Raw genomic sequence first — 19,035 nt, 5'->3', positions numbered from 1 at the left:
TTTGTTGTGCTTTCTAATTTTAGCAAAGGTCTAGCACTGTGTTTCACGCAAGAACTGAACATGCTGTGAGATTTATCTTTCACTGGTTGTATACATTGTGGCTTTGCCTAGCAGAGGAGAAACAGTCCCCAAAGCTTAGCGAAAACTTGCAAAGTGAAGTCATCTGACCACCAACAAATGTCGCGTCAGCACCGGTCCCGGCCAGGCCGAGCTTCCGGGATTGTCAGTCTGCTATCTTTCTCCCTAGGCCTTCCCGTGGCCACTTCCCAGGGCAGGCTTCAAGCAGGCTTTTAGCACTTGGCATAAATGGGACTGTAGTGGAGTGAAATGTGTTGAAGGTCTGTGAAGGGCGTTCCTTGCATCAAAGGGGCAATGAGGCAAAGCGCTGCTCTGGTGCTTAGTGACTTGGGTCTGGATCCCACCTTTCTTGCATCAGAGGTTCCCCGAAGCACAGAGGAAATAAGGTGGCCATGTAGGGCAACATCACAATACCAGGATATATGCTAAGCTGCTGAATCCTGCTATAGGGTGGAAGGTAATTTGTGCAGCTCCCTAGCCCCACGCATTTCAAGGGATCTCAGGCTGCTTTACAATATAGAAGCCCAGTTCTGCCATGACCTGTGGGAACTGGTAACCAGTGGGACAAACTGTGCTGGGAAGCATGACTGTCATTAGCTCTCCAGCAGTGCTGCAGTGCAGCCGGCTGCCAGCCAGCGAAGGGTGGGGGCTTCCCGCATTGACTGCAACAGTGTGTGGGAAGGGGGAATTACTCAAATGACGTTAATTAGAAAGCACATTGAAAGCAGAGTCCTGCATGATCTTTCCTGGCAAGTGTAAAGCAAAGGCCAGGCTGAGAGAAATGAGCTCACTTACCTTTCAAAACCTGCGTGTTTGCATGTCTGTGGGGGGGGGTATGTGCAAACACACTCCTGGATAGAGGTTGCTTTGATTTATGAGTGTGTTCGCTGGATTTTACTGCGGTACAGGCAGACCACTGCAGTATAGTATTACTGTGCAGCTGGTCCTATTAGAAATGACATAGATCAGAAAACCACAGAAATAAAAAGGCAATTACAGTGGAATGTGAGCTTCATTTCTGAAACACGGTGTTGCTTTATAGCTGTCCTTTCAGTTCTGACTTTCCTAAGCCTCTTGGAAAATCAGCTGTGAAATTTCACTCCACCTTCATTAACAACCAAAACCCAAGTATGCTGTGTGCTATAAAAAGCAGATAGTCTATCCAAGATAGTTATATTAAAGATTTATGATATTTACTAACACATGGCCATATCCTTAGTGCCTGTAGACTGGCACAGCTCCATTGGTACCTAGCCAATACATCCCAGCTGAGATGCTGACCTTCAAAATCTTGTCCCAAGGACAGTCATAGAACAGTCACTATCAATTTAAATAAGGTTTTGTTTCATCATTCTGTCAGTTTTATGTATAATTTTTATCCAACAGAAATCCCTAATTTTAAGTGGTTTTGTACGAATTGGCATTTAGACTAATTTATTATAGAAACACTCTGAAAGCTTACATATAGCAGGAGAATGTATTTGATTTGCAAAAAAATACAGAAAATGTTCAGATTGCAAAGTCAAAGTCTTTCATTGTATATCACATGTTCATTTTTCCCTGGGCCCTAAGTTCATTCATGGAACAAAATGGACTGTGACCAGGAAAAGGCATGATTACTGATATGTTGTTATAACTTCAAGAATCATTGTCTGACCCTGCATCTTACTATGGTGAATTCAAACTCATTCTAACATGGAATAATCAATATTCTTATGGATATTTTTACAGTCTTCATCATAACTGTATCTGATTGTTTCAAAAACACTAATGACTGCATTTTCATACCTTATTATTTGAGACGGTGATAAATATCCATTTTACCCTTGGAAGGCTGAGGCACAGAAAGAATTAGGTAAAAAATACACTAATCTGGGAAACCCAGTGTGAGAAAGCAAGAACTAGATATTTTTTCACCTGTAGGCATTAGGTGACATTTTGTACGGTGCAGGCACAAACAGCATGGACTTTAGTTTCAGATGAGTCCTGGAAACTTCTGCAAATTAAATATGAGGTCTACAAATTAAACATTACATCTCAAGTCATGCATCTACAACCTCTGTGAAATATGTAGCCTAAGGGCTTCTGTAGGCTTCAGTGGAAACATAGTAAGTCCGTGGCACAGGCAAGTAAGAGATTAGCTCTTCAGAACAGCGTATGACAGCCTCAACTGAGAATTTGTCTTACCTCGCCCTATAGCTTCCCTGCTTCATTTACTAGTTGCATTGCTAGCTTCTGCAATGTATGAAGCAGAGATACTATAGACAACAAGCTAGTTCTCTACACAATCCCAGCTCAACCCAAGAGCAGCTCCAGGTTGGGGTTCAATTGCTAAAAATGGATGCATAAAGTGAAGAGGGCTGCTTTCAAGTTGCACAAACCATGTTAATGCTGGCATCACATACCTTAAGAGCACTTGACTGTGCTACTTTGTTTGTTCCTCACACTTTTTATATGTAATTCCCTAGAGTTTAAAAAGGGACCAAATGACCAAAACCCATCAATATGCCTATGCAGTATTTATGCTCCTGTGAGTCATCATCAGGTTTAAAACATCTAGATATGCTGCAAAGATTGCTGAAAGAAGGAACACCACTGCAGTTGGTGGCCACCCTTTATACCGCACTGCAGTTGCCAGGATAATACTGATGTTTTGCAGTAGATTCAGCAGTATTTGTGAGCACACAGTGGCATGAACGGGCTGAAAGAAGGAGTGGGACCCACTTCAGGGTCTGGAGGACAGTATTTCACTGTGATCACAGACAGCCCTTTTGCTTTTGTTCATCCAGCAATCCTGATATATCTCATTTTATTCCTCCAGCCTATCCTTGTCACCCAGTTCCAGCAGGGAAATACTCTTTATAATTTGCTAATTTGCTGAGATAATGATAATCACTACATGTGTGTGATTCCTGTACCTTCCAGTCCATTTTGGTAGCTGCATAGGACCCTGGTCAGCCTAAGGTCTGCCAGTCCTCATCAAACTGCAGCCCACTTTCCAAAGCCTAAAAAAATTGGTGTAGCCTTTAAAAAATAAAAGCATCATCCTGCCTTTGGGTTACTTACCCCAACCAAACAGCTACGACGTTTTAGAGTTATTCATTACTAGCAAAAAGCATGTATAACTAGGGACAGCAAGCAGAGGTAGGAGAAAATCCTAAAGTCAGATAACAGCACAGAGAACGATGAATGAGTATGTATGTGTGTGGGTGTACATGTATATGTGTGTAAGCTTATGTTTAAAAGAGATCTCTATCTTTTTGAAGACTTTTACTAAAAATCAGTCATTCTATACAGTACATTAAAACTTTAAAATAATCATTTCAAAGGAATTGTAGTATTACTTTAAATAATTCATCTTTTTTTCTGCTGTCTAACTAAAATATTGACTGTTCTAAAATTAAAACCAGCATCGATAAAGAGATGGTGCAGAAATACATGTGGCATCTTGCCATTAAACGGTTTTATTACCTCGTAAATGAAAAGCTCTGGCTTTTTTGTCAAGGTTCATTGTGCTGCATGGGCAGAAATAAAAAAAAAGAAAAACAAAACCCAGCATGACTAATTCTCTGCCTTAATTATGACAGGCTAGTAATAGCTGAACTGCCGCAGAACGATGTACTGCAACTCTTTTAAAGCCACGTTTAGAATGCAGCGTGTATGCCATTAGGTAATTATACACTGCTTTGGGCTGCTTATCATACCAGTAATATCAGAGCAGGAGGAAAGCCCTTCCTGTGCTGCCCACCAGCCAGGCTTACAATATCCTGTGCAGATGTGAGACAAATGCTGGAATATCACTGAAAGGAGGCCACAGCTTGAAGATGGCTACAGATAGCAGTGGAAGAGTTAAAGTTCTTACTTCGTTCACATGCCAGGCGAGCACATTAACTTCTGTTTTCTTTGACTGATACAGAGTGGAAAAAGATGGAAGTTATCCCTCAGAAATGTACTTATCTAGGGAATATGTTTGGTCAAGTCCTGTTCTCATTTCTCAGTTATCTTCAACGTTCTGATTTTATAAGCAGCTAATATAATGGGAAAACACACAGAGCCATTGTCCTTTTTAGCAAACTAAATGCTGTCTGAATTTGAACTGTTCTCAGTGAGTTGTACAGGTCTGGCTACATTATTCGGTGAAATGCATGGTGGAACAATTTCCAGCCTAGCATAAAGTTTGGGTAAACTTGCCCAGGCAGAGTTTCCTACTAGTTCAGTCAAGACTGAACTAGCTTATGTCAAACTACTTCTGGTATTTCTACATGCCATTATACACTGTAGATATACCATGAAATTCGGGGAGCTAGAATTATAAACCAGATTCACTGTTGTCCTTGCATAGTAATTTAACCACTGCAGAATAAATCTATAACAGCCATTTTGATTTGTTGCTGTTTTCTGTCTACTTTAAATAATGAAAAAATGCATGCAGATATGATAAGCGATGTCTCGATTTGTCTCAGTTGTTTGTAAACCACAAACCATCACACACTTGCCTCTCAACATGCAGGAAATTATCCTTTCCCAATGAGACAAAATTCAGATTTCCAGGTTTATTTCCATTTGAATCAAATGTTGATGACATAAGTAATACATATTTTTCGAGGAATTTTGTTTATTCACAAAAACTCATCTAAAAGTCTGCGAAAGGAAACAATAGCTAACCATTTCTTTGGTCAGAAAGAACCTCAAATGTGCTTCTCTCTGTTTTCTTATGAATTTATCTGTACTTTCCCAAGGTTTCTGCTGACTTTCTTAGCATCTTGCATATCCACTCTGCAAGAAAATATCCTAACAGTTTCTACAGTCCACATAATGTGACACTGTCTTCAGCAGATCTTCAAATGTTTGCGGCTGTCTCTACCATGGGGAGGGAAATAATTTTTCTTTCTCTTTGCCTCTTGGAACATCCATTTACCTTAATTATTAGGTTTGCTATAATCTTTGCATCAGACTCACCTAATGGCAGCTATTAGCACCTGTCTAATTTATTTCATTACAGTAATGAAATACATGAGTATATCATGGCATAGAGACTAAGGAAATATATATCTCTACTGTACCATTTAGCTGAAGAACAGAAAACCCATTATTCCATTTTTCTGCACACAGAATCTGCAGAAACATTCTTGTTATGTCTATGAATCTAAAAAGTCCTAGTAAGCCCTTTCAGAATTGAACTAGATTTTCTAAAGGCTGGGCATCAGAGCTTTATAAGTCCAACACAGGCAACTGCCCTTACATTTTTTGAAGGAGATCAGCACTCACAACTGATATTTAGGATGTATTTCACCAGATTTTCCAAAGAAACAGTGCCAGATGTATGGAATGCTTTTAAAAATTCTGCTCAGCTGTGGGCATTGAGTTACTTCAAAAATTCTGGCTGAATCATGGTCTAAGCAGCGTGCTGTATGCCGGCTCTCTGTACTGGTGTGCACTGCATGCGCTAATCACAACCAGTCAGAAACTTGATTTCTTCCCAAGTTTAGGATGTTGATAGTCCTACTTGATTCTCACTTCTCCTTCCACACCTCATACTTCTACAGGAACATACTTAACAGGCAAAGAAACCCATAGCCTGGATTAGCCAGGAACAAAAGTAGCAATGTTTGTAGGGACAATAACTATATACAATGAAGACTTAGCCCTGAGCACTCGCACACGATTGTCCAGACTGTTAAATTGTTAGCACAATCCTTTACACATTTTTGGCCCAGGCCAACAGCACTCTCGGACAATGCTCAGACATTACTGGCTAATTACTAGCTAACGCAGTTCAGAGACCATTCCCAGTTGGGGAATTTGGATGTACCTATATTTGGATGGCGAGAGTGTTTAGCTTTATGAGCACAGGTTGTGTCAAAACATTTATCCTCAGTGCCAAAAAGTAGTCCCTGGCCCATACTATTTACTAGGATAGATGTATCCAGTAATCCGCAGAATCAGTAAGACTTTGCATATGAAAAACTTAAGAGAATAAACTCTAAAATGTCAGAGTCCAGGTTCAAAATTTTGGGTGTTTCTCTTGGCTGTTGAACCATCTTGACCTATCATGTTTGCTTTTTTTTCTTATGTCAGTACCTTTGGGCAACCTTTTTTTGTCATATCTAAAATCAGATAATAAAACAAGGAAGCATTGGCAAATCTTCCAGAATTTCATGTTGAACTTCAGCTTCACATATCCACCCACATTCAATTTCATTCAGTTGGATATTGATGAGTATTTCATGGTATGTCTTTATTTTTCTTGTTTGATACAAAACAAACTAAATGTTTGAAGCTAGAACCACAGGAGGATTTTTGTTCACTTTCAGATGTCACTGTGGTATTGCATGTAATCTCTGGCCCTTTTCATGAGGAACATGGTCCTTGAACGTGGGTATACTCACAGGTGTTTGAATGGTAATTTTGAGTGATTGCTCGTTAGAGTCTCTATTCAGACTTTGTCACCACCACTAACAAGGGACTTTGGGTTGGATCTAGGAAGGATCCAAAGAAAGTTCTGAAGAGAGCCCCTTTCACTTGTCTTTGGTCCAAGCTAGGTTAACTCTAGTCCTCACTGCTTGCTAAAAGAACAGGTTAGATATTTTGTAGTGTGTGGAGTCAGTGTTGTAGCTGGGTCATTACATGCACACACTGTAGGAGATGTACATCAGGATTTATAAAGCATATAAGAATATTTAGCATCCAGTGGTGGTTTGCTTAAAAAGAAGGTATGACATACCTGCTGCAATATGAGGGAAAATGAATGACTGCTCTTTGGTGTTTTTTCTGCCATCTTGTTCAAATAATTGCTGTCATCCTCTTCATGGATCTCTGCCACTCAGCTTTTCTGATTTCATATCCATACAGCCAATGAGCTCACCTGTTCTTAGCCTCTTTTTGTTCCTTGAACTTTCAGGATATGCGACAGGATCAAACCTCATTTAACACACTGTAGCATGTCATTGAAAACACTGCAATGTCACTGTTAAAAGATCTATGTCTAGTGTCATTTGATGTAGGCCCAATTGATTATAGCTATGTGCATTTGACAAAGTAAGGGCAGAGGACCATTTCTCCTAACTATAGGACTTCAAAAAGCGAAAACCTACTCAGGCTCCATATGAAATTCTCATTTTTTTTCCAGTCTGTAGTCTTACCTTTAAAATATAGTTCTATGACTGACTAAATTTCTTAAATATAGTAGATACCGTGGGTTAAAGAAGCCGTATCTTCATAGGCCTGTTAGGACAATCTAATCCAGTACCTCAGTGTTTCCTGAACACAGCCATGCTAGAATTACCAGTGCTCTCTTTCCTCTCAAATATTAAGAGTTAGGTAGTGGGCCAGCATGGGAAATCTGAATAGCCGTGCATCATGGAGTGCCCCTGGATACCTGTCTATGACAGCGGAATAAAATTAGCATCGCAGATGCTGTGCTTATTTCTCCTGTTTCTAAACGCTTCCTCATTACCCGAGCAGACGCTAATGAATGGCAAATGACTCCGAAGACTTCTACCTCCCCTTTTCTGTCAACTGGTGTTTTGGTATTTTTCCACTGCTATTCATGGACTGAGAAGCTAGATTATTTTCTTGTCAGTAGATTTGTCCTTTCAGACTGAGTTACAGACATATTGGTAGCACAAGTATGGGAAAGCTTGAAGTTCCCCCATATATAAAGTGCCTAAATAGGGAACTTTCTACTTAAAACAGGGAGCTTTCTACTTATTAGTATTACTATTGTGGCACTGCCTAAAGGATCTATCATGCTAAAGGATCCATTATGCTAGGCCCCATACACATATGTGCCTCCTGAGAGAAAATCACTACTTACGGTCTGTTAGACACAGAAGAGGTTGAACAGGAAACAGGCACAGTGGTGTAGATTGACTCATTCAGGACTGACCAACACGTCGGTGACACAGCCAGGAATGGATTCCAGATTTTCTGCAATCCTAGCTTGAGATGGCTTTGATCTCTCTCATGTATGAACAGTAGAGCCTCTTTACTTTGCCATAATGACTCGTAACAATCATAAAACACCTAGTAGAGCAGTGAATGCTGCAGGGCAGCCAGTAATACCTTGTGAGGACTAGAAAATCCTCTATTTCTGCAACAAGTGCCAGCATCAGGTATAGTTGTGTGGAAGGTGAAATTTCTGCAGATTTAATGAGGAACAGTCTGTGAATATCTGTCCAAATGTTTGTGTTTCAGCCTTTGCTAATTACCGGACGCTACCTGACAGCAGCTCTGAAGTCTGGTGTAGACAGTTGTGGATGCATTGTTTGGATAAACATTTTTGTAGTGTCCATGCTACTGTTTTGTGTTTTGTTGCATTCTCTTTGTCTGTATCTGTTCCTTTTCTCATGTTTTATGGCAAGATTGTACATTCCTTGAGGAAGAGACTTTCTGTTCTGTTTTCCTTTCCTTCATCACCTCACTGTTTTTACATAGTCACCCATTTTAGTTGTTTATAGGAGAACTCAGGTTATTTCTCATCCAATTATTTCAGGAATTATCTCAATCTGTGAGGTGAGGACCCCAAAGACAAGTTTTCAGAGTGTTCAATCCCTAGAGCAGTTTAAGGATGTGTCAAATGCCACATTATGGAGCTATCACCATGACAGAAAATGTTGAAATGGTTCTCTGATAGAAAGTTGATTTGTTGATTCTCCCTCCTCAAGGTGGGAGGCAGGAGGGAGAGGAGAAATAAGGGAATTTCTGTGAAAAATGTCAGCTGTCCAGAACAGTCCTGGGCAGCTGTATATTTTTAAGCAAAATTCTTGACAACTGAAATTGAATATATTTAATTTGAAAGCAAAACCTTTTGGGGAAAGGATGACAAATATTTCAATTAGCCCACCCTTATATGGTGCCCCTTCGCTGTTGCACTTTGGTTATTTTGTGTCCTTGTTCTCTATTGCCTTCCTTCATATCTGTAACCCAGCTGAGCTTTATCTCAAATGATGCAATTTCCCCATCAAACTCTCATGATTCACAAAGTTCCAGTGATAAGAAATGAATCATGATGAAGGTGAGACAGAAATGTAGCCTAATTAATGAAGGAACTTAGGAGCATTTGACCAGCAGACTCAGCATTCGCTCCGGTGTTCCAAACCAAAGTATGCTACTTTGGGGCTGATTTGTCAAATGGGCATTTTAGTGTCAAAAAATCAACATTTACTGTGGAAACCCTTGGTGGTTTTCCAACCAGCAATATCAGATTGTTACAAATTACTGCCACAATGCAATAACAGCAATTATAATGCAAGATGATGACATCTATTGCAACATCAGACCCTTGTGCTCCTGAGGGCCCTCAGGGAGCACTCCAGCATTGCATCAAAACTTCTTTATGTTAGCACATGATCCTCATGATTGTAAACCTCACAAGAGCCACATTGAGGCTAATGAAGGACGCTGCAAAAGTAACTGTTGTCAGAGCACTGTGAGGGCAGGTGACTCCCTGGGGCCATGAGTGCTTCCGGTGCCAGCAGGGCAGGGCCTCACCAGCCAGGGTCCATCCCACTGGCCCGTGAGGGAGCAGGGCAGCCGGGGCAGCTGGGGCAGCCCCCAGCCTAGATTGCTTGGCAAAGCAGTGGTGATGAGGATGGCCCAAGATCAAGCCAGGAAGTGAAGACCACAGGTCTGGGGCAGAGTACATGGCCAAGCATGAGCAGGGCTGCAACACAGCTGCAGCGTAGCTCAGTTACTGAAGGAAAGCCTCAATCTAAAAGCAGCTCCCAAGAGAAGTGAGGGGAGCCCTTGCTTAGGCTTTGTAGCAGAGAAGTTTAGGGGGACCCTCTGCTGAGGCTCCTTCTACGTCTTTCTTTCAAGGCCACCAGCTACATTATCTCTAAGGTGGCCTTGAGACCAGCCACTCAACCAGCCATGCCCTGAGAGCTCTCTCTGGAGAAGCTTTTCAACATTTTTATGCCTTGCCAGCTTTCTCTCTTTTCAAGGCTCTGCTGAGTTGTATTTTGGTCCTTCATGTGATGTTAAGTCTGTCTACACTTTTTGATTACAGAAGCCTAGTTACCTCTTTAATGTTTTCAGATATGTGGTGCACGTTGCTTCAATTCAACTGCAGCAAGTTCCCCAGCCTGAAGATGTGATCCTTTGATATTTTACTGATTGAGTCTCTCATTGTTCAATGTCCTTCTCTGAAGCAGAGCCTTGGAAAATGTGTTTTAGGAGGTCTCATATTGCTCACTAGTTTAAACTTCCCCTACTGAAGTTGTTCTTTTTATTCCTAATCCTTTCTGAACTCTTCTGCAGCTTCAGAGAGGCTAGTATATAAAATAGGCCAGAGAGAGGGAATTGAGAATTTGAGACAAACTGGCATAACTTGCATCCACACAAGTTATTCCCTAAGACAAAGTGTCACCATCATTAGTCGCTGGCTCATGCAATCTCCCAAACCATGCCTGGGAATTATGGGGGAAACTAATAATTTCCCCAGGCCAAAACTGTGTGGGGACTATGCTACCAATATGGGTCAGCTGAGGGCCATGGTTCAGGATCAGGCTGCATGCGTGTTTAGGTTGTTAGTATGGATGTGGTGAAATTTTCCACGAGTGAATAGACAGAATTGTAAATGGGTTTACTTTCTTTTGGGGGTTGCTGGATTTGGCTAGGTTTGACAAAAAGGTTGGAAAATGTGAGTGAAAACCAAAAGAGAAATGGGAATGAGGCCTGTAGCCAGCTGTAGGGAAGGCAGATATTGGTGGATGAAATGTTGGGTCACATTCACGTTTATAATAAAGATCTGACTCTTTGGGATACTTTTGCTATGATAATTTCTTTATCTTGATTGCTGTCAAACCTAACAGTTCTTTGAAAAACACTTTCCCTAAAGGTTTAAGCATAAGAAATATCACTAGTCTATCTAATCTCTTCAGGACAGGGACTATCTCTTCCTTTGTGCATATATAAAAATTAGACACCAGACTCATTTAGAGCCTCTAGGTCTTGCATGTGAGACTGGAGCATTCACACCTATATGCATGGCATGTTTGCATTAGTTTAATTTGGAAAAAATAAACATTCACCTTTACCATTTTTTTATACTGCCCAACAAATACAATCTTCCAAAGTGGAATTGTCTCTCTACCCATTGCAAGCATTTACAGCTGAGTTTACACCTCTGAACATGTGGGCCTTACAATGGAAGTCCTAAAATAAGCTTATCTGCAAAAGTGCAAGCAAGCCACTGTAATAATAAAGCATGACATCAATTCATTAAGAGAAACTCTGGCAGTTATCAATTACACTGTTGAATGAAAGCATTTTTTTCAGAGCTAATATACATGAACAGGCATCCACGGACAGACAATGAAGCATGAGCTAATTACCTACCAAGCCTTTCCATCCACTTGATTGAGCTTGGCAAGAAGATGCAGCATGTGAATTCACCATTCTGCAGGGACTTACAGCTTGCATTTAGAAACATTAGCTCTTCCTGACAGGAAATTGCTTTTCTCTCTTAATGTTTCCACAACGAGATAGTAAGATGCAGGAAATATTTCTGTGGATGTCGCATCTGACATTCATAAAACTCCGGCAGTCTCTGTGAGTGGCTAGGACTAGACAAAAGAGTTGGCATACATAGCGAAATCTTCCGCTCAGAACAACCATAGCAGCACCCCTTGGCACTCCTGACTTGCAACACTGCATGACTGGGTCAGAGATTTTCCAGAAGAGAAGCTGACAGCCAGATTATTTGCTGGATGGATTGAAAAGACATCTGCAGAGGAGGATGAGGAGGAGACATTTGCAATACACTACTGCTTTTGGCCTTAGGAGTCAATTCACCAGTCAAAAGCTTCCACCTGAATTCATGACATCAAGTGCATAATGCTCTACGAACAATTGTGACCGTGAAATTCAAACTGATGTTCTTCAGCTTGTTTATGTTAAATGTGCTAAGAAAAGCATTTTTTCCAGAGAAAAGAGGCATCTCACCTCCTGAAGCTACCTAACTGCTTGTTTTTCTGTTACACAGCATTAGGAAAAGAAATCCCATAGCCCTTCTGCCCAAGAGAAGCACATAATATGCTCCCTAAATCTAACAGCTGTCTCTGCCTTTTAAGCTGGTCTGGGGAGCACTTTTCTTTGTCTAAAATATTTTGCTAAGGAAGGACAACACTGCATGCAGGAGTGCTATGCTGAGAGGAAACCCCGCAACCACGAAAGGCCTTAGACATCTGACTTCTGAAAATCTATACCCTCTCTTCGTGCTCTGAGTGCCTGAGCCTGGCATCAGTCTGGCTTCTCAGTGCTAGCAAGCAGCAGGCCGAGGTGGACGCAAGCTGTCAAACTTTCACAACAGTCAGGACTGCAGAGAAGCAGGGCATCTCATCTCTGACAGCTTAATCTGTAATCATTTTGCTTTTGCCATTAATCCTGGCAAAAATCTTGACATAAAATTCATAGGATAGGATAATTCCTTCAAGCCCAGCATTCCCTTGGGCAGTGTGGAAACATACGACTGGCCAGAGAACAATGTGCAACTCACATCAAAGGGGAGCCCTGGACACCTCATTTCTTCACCTTTTAGCTCTTTACTCCTGATGTGAGCCAGATCCCTTACAGCTGAGAGTAATCTTGTCTATAAACAATAAAAAAAACCCTTTTTTTCTGTAAGCCACACAATCCCTCCAAAATGCCCTTTGGAGCATTCTTTATACATTATGACAGTGGAATGAGGCCACGAGCCCAGTAAAGATTTTCTTTGTGTATATAAATTGCCTTTAACAGGAGACCATTTCTAAACAGTGGAGGAAGAAACTGTATAGACCCTTCAGAAGTGATACCATAATGCTCAACCACAGAAAGAAGCTCTACTGTGTTTTAAATAACTTTTTGGTTGTATAAACTACCAATATGCCTAAAGAAAAAAGAAAAACTGAACTAATTTCACTACAGTTCATACTGGTGGACCCTTGGATAAGAGGTTGCATGTTCAGATCTTACGCTTATATCCACATGCTTTTTCTAAAATAAAGATCCTATTGAAATGGCACACTTCCTTCTCTGGTGTTACTGAACTTAATGCAGGGTTTACTGCATGAAGCATTATGGCCTGTGATGTACAGACAATTAAACAAGATGAGCTATTGGCCCTTTCGGTCCTAAACCTCTGTGTATCTTTAAGTCTATGACTATGGAATAGGAAGGTGAACAAATAAAGGAGCAGCAAACTCTCTGCTTGATCAGCAAATGTCATTAATTACGGATCCTTCCAATTTCAGCCTTCATCCCTCCCTATCAAAGCCTCCTAGTAGTGAACATGAAGTTTACCAACCAACTGAGCATGGTGATTCACACCACAAGTAAATGAAATAACATGATATTATTCAGGACTTGTCACTTCAGCTTCGTCATTGTTTAAATCCTCATGATTAAAGTTAAGGATCTGTGTAAGCATATGCAGAACTGGGGCCTAAGGGCAAAGGGACCTGAGACAACTGAGTTCAAGAAGGGGGAGTGAGAAGAGAACAAGTGGCATGGAGAGCAAAAAACTATGCAGGATATGGGTTTTGAGGAGTTCGAAGCATGTGGCTTTCAAAAGAGGGAGCAATATTACCATAGGGTAAAAGGAAATGACAGGGCGAAAGGAGTAAAATGGAGATCATAAGAATGATTGATTGCAACGAGAGCTTGAGAGAAGCACAGGGAGTGAGAGGAGGAAGGGGAAGAAACAAGACTGAAGATGCTATCTTGATATTTAAAGGCACTTTCCTATAGGTTTCCCCTTCGAATATCAGTAGACAAAGAAAGGTGACAAAGATAAAAGCCAGCCATGAATTTCATTATTCCATAATTTTCATGATTTATAATGACATTTTTATAGCAGTCTAGACATTTATTGAATATGAAAATGTTGAAAAGCAGATGTTCTAATAGATCCTGAAAGCATTAGTTCCACTCTTCTATTGACTCCACTGAGAAGTTTGGCTGTGTATGTAGCATACCTAAAGAAGACCTGTTTCAGAAAATTTGAGCTTAGTGTTGTCCCAGCATTAAATATTAGAATGATGGGAAATCCTTGGGAACTTAGCTTAGATCTGTTCCTATCAATAGGCTGTGAAAAGAGCAAAGTTAACAAATAGATGAGAACAGATCACTCATATCTAGTTCAAGTGAGTTTCTGATTGTGCTTGTGCCAAGTGCAGAAACATTTGTTTTAATGTCTCTGTTCTCTTGATAGCCTGCTTTTGCTGAGAATTTTAAAACGCCAGGGACTATTAATGAAGTATTCAATTAGTAGCACTACACACTTCTCTGGCTCGTACATGGATGAGGAATCCAGAGCTCCCAAAAAAAGGTAGGTAGCACTGAACACCTTTTTCACTATGATGAGCAGACACATGGCAGAATCTAGGAGTCCTTATGCTTTGTTTGCCACCCAATCTGCTGTGTTCTAGCTCTTTCAAGAAACTTGTGTCCTTCATTGTCACTGATTTCATTATAAATTGCATGTCTAAGTAACTTAGGTCTGGGCTTAAGTATGTGTGCTATTCTTCAGATTCCTATCACTATGCAGGATGTCTTCATAAAGGCTAATTTTAGTTTAGCCTAGGTTTCTTCTGTAGTCATTACTTGAATTTCAAAATAATATAATTTTTACAACAAAATAAATTATCTCTCTGCCTCAGAGAACAAGGTAATCACAAACTGATGGGCAATTTGTGCCATCAAGAATCCAATATAAGGCTGCCTGTATTTTCATCTGAAGGATTTGGTGCTGACCACTGAGGCAAGATATTAGACTAAAGTAACCTAGACTAATGTAATAGTTTAAGTGGCATACCATTTTTTGTGTTCTTATAAAAAATGGAATTACATCACTTAGAGGTTTGACTAGGTAAGAATTTAAAGACTAAAGCATGATATCAGTAAAGAGAAACATGTTCAGGAAAGTATTGGTCTGAGAGGTCCTGGCCTTCTGGAGAAGTGGGTTCTTGGATCTGGATTTTCCCTGACCTTGAAAGTCACTGTCCTTCCCTGTGCCTCTGTTTCCTGTCTCACCCTTTACCAGTTTTGTCTATTTTTAACACATACTCTTTATAGTAAGGACTGTTTTTTCCATGTGTGTACTCTGCTTGAATTAATTAAGTCCTAAGCCTACCTGAAGCATCCAGGCATTACCAGGATTTAAGTCTTAATTGTTTATCTGTTTTCTTATGTTTAATCTCTTGAGGCTGGACTTGCTTTAGTGTATTAAAATATACATTCAGTTTGATGGAGGTACAGATGAATAAATTAAATAATACAAAGCACAATTTGTCAGGCATTACTGCACATAAAATACACTACCATATTATACACTAGAAGCACAATATGTGACTTTCATGTTACAGAAAAAATACATAGTCTAAAACTTAGGAGGTAGTTGTTTATAATTAAACTGGATGAAATAAAATTAGGATGATTTAAAATGATCATAAATTTTGTGTTATTGCAAACTGTCTAGATGGATACCAGTTCAAGAAATACGTACAGGTATAATTTCTAATACTAGTAAGTATCTCCAGGGATAGCAGATCCCATGATTTATAAAAACATTTATTAAAAGGAGTGCTGCTAAGAGGTCTCAGAAGTGATCATCACTGTAGGTGCTAATAGTAAATGCTGTACAGGCCAGCATGAATAACAATGATTGAGACCATCTTCATAGCCTAAGGCTAGAGCTACGTTGGCTAATTTCATTGTCACAGTTCACAGCCGGTGGATTGGTGGCACTGGTGGGAAGGGAAGATCGCGTGTAGACAACTGAGTGGGCTTAATATCTTGGTATCTAAATTTAAGTGCTAATTTGGACAAAATGCACCATGTCATCTTGAATAAAATATTCAAAAACACCCAACTGCCATAACAGTTGAAGTCCTATTTTCAAAAGAAAATTCCTAATGACTTTTTCCACAAGTTTCCTCCCTGTTCCTTTTGGCCAAAATTAAGAGCACTGTTCTGATTTTTGAGAGAAAAGGCACCATTCCATAAGCTTTTCATTGAGGCATAAATAATACCTTGAGCCTTCATATTTTGCTTTATTTATGAACTTGAACACAAACTCTCCATCACAAAATTATCAGAGATTTTGAGCTCACTGAACACATAAATGACTTAATGCCTTTGTAAAAGACATGCTAACTATCCATGTTCCACAGAGGGATACAGAAATTAAAATATTAAATGACTTTAAAATCACAGGATGAAGTCCTGACTTCATTGACACCTATCGGCATCTTGCTTCTTCAAACTTGACTTAATAAGGCCAAATTTCACCCAAGATCTTTTGGGTCACATGCAGTCTCCTGGCAATAAGACATTCCTTATTCTCTAAGCAGGAGAGAATTTCTCTAGCTTGAAACTTGATTGCCCCAATACATGTATTCTTTGAGTATGAGAATGTTTTGTGAAGGTGAGGAAGTGCCCTGACTAGATGTTAATGAAAGAAGAGAGTTTGAGCAGAATCCAGCTGAGGGATCTGGAGAAAAAAACTTTGCCCTGAAGGTAGGATGTAGAAAATTACCTGAATGATCTTGAATGTAATTGAATGATTCTGAATGTTTACTTAAATATGAACCCAGGGAGGATCCACTGTACTGAATGCATTCTTTGCCTAGAGCTGCTGCTTAGGACACTTTTAAGAGCAGCCCAGGTTGTAAAAGAAGATCTCCTTTTCTAGAGCATGATTGCTTTTGCTCTCCATTTGCAAGTTGTCTTTCTTACTTTGTCTCAGTTATTTAAATTAAAATACTAGAAATAATATTTCTTTAAATTAATATTGAAGTGTTAACGCTATATAAAATACAGTATAATCAAAATAAAAATAGTAAAATTAACATACTGTTTTATTACCTAATAGTAAGCTTTTAAAAATTCCTGTTAAGGATGTGCAAAAACAAAATTAAAGACCCAATCATTTTACTAGTTGCACGTATTACTCATTTTTCTCTGTTACTCATTCTAAAACTTAATTTTCCTCCTACTTTTCCAAAAATGTACACAAATAAATTCCAAAGTTTTTTAAATGCTTTTTCCAAATTTCAGTATCATCATAATTTAGATGATAGATAATTTAGATAATTTACATTCTCTATAAAGCCGTCTGTGCATAATTTGATCACTTTTCTAAACATGGCATTTCTTTTATATCATCTGCTAATGGCTGTTAGGATTTAACTAACTTTCTCCTTGAGGGAGACTTGAAACAGAATTGCAGAATAGTTGGGACTGGAATCATTCAATTATGTTGGACCTCTGGAGAGCATCTAGTTGAACCCCCCTGCTCAAGCAGGGTCACCTAGAGCACATTGCACAGAACCCTGTCTAGATGGCTTTTGAATATCTCCAAGGATGGAGACTATGCAGCCTCTCCGGGCTACCTCTTCCAGTGTTCAACCACCCTCACAGTAAAAAAGTTTTTCCTTATGTTCCGATGGAACGTCCTGTGTTTCAGTTTGTGCCTGTTGCCTCTCGTCCTGTCACTGGGCACCACTGAGAAGGGTCTGGCTCTGTCTTCTTTACACACTCCCATCAGGTGTTTATACACACTGATAAGATCCCCCCTGAGCTTTCTCTCCTCCAGGCTAAACAGTTCCAGCTTCTCAGCCTCACCTCATATGACAGATGCTCTGGTCCCTTGATCATCTTTGTGGCCCTTCGCTGGACTCACGCCAGTATGTCCATGCCATTCTTCTACTGCTGTGCTCAATGCTGGACACAACACTCCAGGTATGGCCTCACCAGGGCTGAGTCGAGGGGGAGGATCACCTCCTTCTACCTGCTGGTAACATTCAGCCTAATGCAGCCCAGGATACCACTGGCCTTCTTGGCCACAAGGGCACATTGCTGGCTCATGGTTAACGTGTCCATCGGGACCCCCAGGCCCTTCTCTGCAAAGCTGCTCTCCAGCAGGTCAGCCCTCAGCTTGTACTGATGCCTGAGGTCATTCCTTTCCCGGTGCAGGACTTTGCACTTCCTTTAGTTGAACATCATGAGGTTCTTTTCTGCCCATTTCTCCAGCCTGTCGAGGTCTCTCTGAATAGCAGAGCAACCCTCTGGTGTATCAGCCACTCCTCCAAGTTTTGTACTGTCTGTGAACTTACGGAGGGTGCATTCCCTCACCTGTTCTCTGTAGTTACAAATACAGATCTTGCATAGCCCTTCAATATCCTTAGATGTGGATAGCTAGCACATAAAGCCCAGCATCAGTAACTGGTAAGTATGGCATGGTGTTACACTAGATCAGTTCACAGCTCTGGCTCATCTTGCTTAACCATCGCAGACCACCAATTGTCTTTAACCAGACTTGGTGTCCCCAAGAGGCAGACAGCATCGCTTCTGTCTCTATCACAGCCTATGCACTCAAAGCCTGCAGAAAATAAGCATATAGGCTAAGAGAAAAGACAGCACAGATTCATAGAGACGAGACAGAAATAACAGAAGGTAAACATTTCAGGGAGCTTGGCAATACACTAACATCAAGTAACACTCAGGTAAAAAGCAATGCTGAATTTGTCACAGCTTTGGACAGACCTCTCAGCAGATCCCTGGCCTGTGCAAGCTCCATGTTGCCCTAGCTAGGCCACCTCTGCTGTCCAAGCCAACTGCCCAGCTAGTTCAGCTTTCTCAGCAAAGTTCTGGCGTATGAATACAAAACTACCTTCAGGCTGGCAGACGCTGCCTTCCCACATTTTGCTTTTACCAAGAGATTGCCCTGTTTCCTCTTAGGCAAGAGCTCAGCCATGTAAACCAAAAATGTAATGAATTCCTACTGAGACTAGAAACTTACAGAGCTGATGGCGGGTTTGGGGAGGGTTCATAAGTAGTGAGATGTACCTGGATACATGGAATCACTGCTTCATTTGAGCTGTATTCATATTGTAAGTGGCTTATAAAGCCCAGGAGGCTGTTACCACAAAGGCTACGGTTAGCATCTCTATCCTGTTAAGATAATGGCACTCT

The sequence above is a fragment of the Dromaius novaehollandiae genome, chromosome 1, assembly GCF_036370855.1.
Source record: "Dromaius novaehollandiae isolate bDroNov1 chromosome 1, bDroNov1.hap1, whole genome shotgun sequence".
NCBI classification, from domain to species: Eukaryota; Metazoa; Chordata; class Aves; order Casuariiformes; family Dromaiidae; genus Dromaius; species Dromaius novaehollandiae.
Note: the sequence above shows the minus strand (reverse complement) of the source record.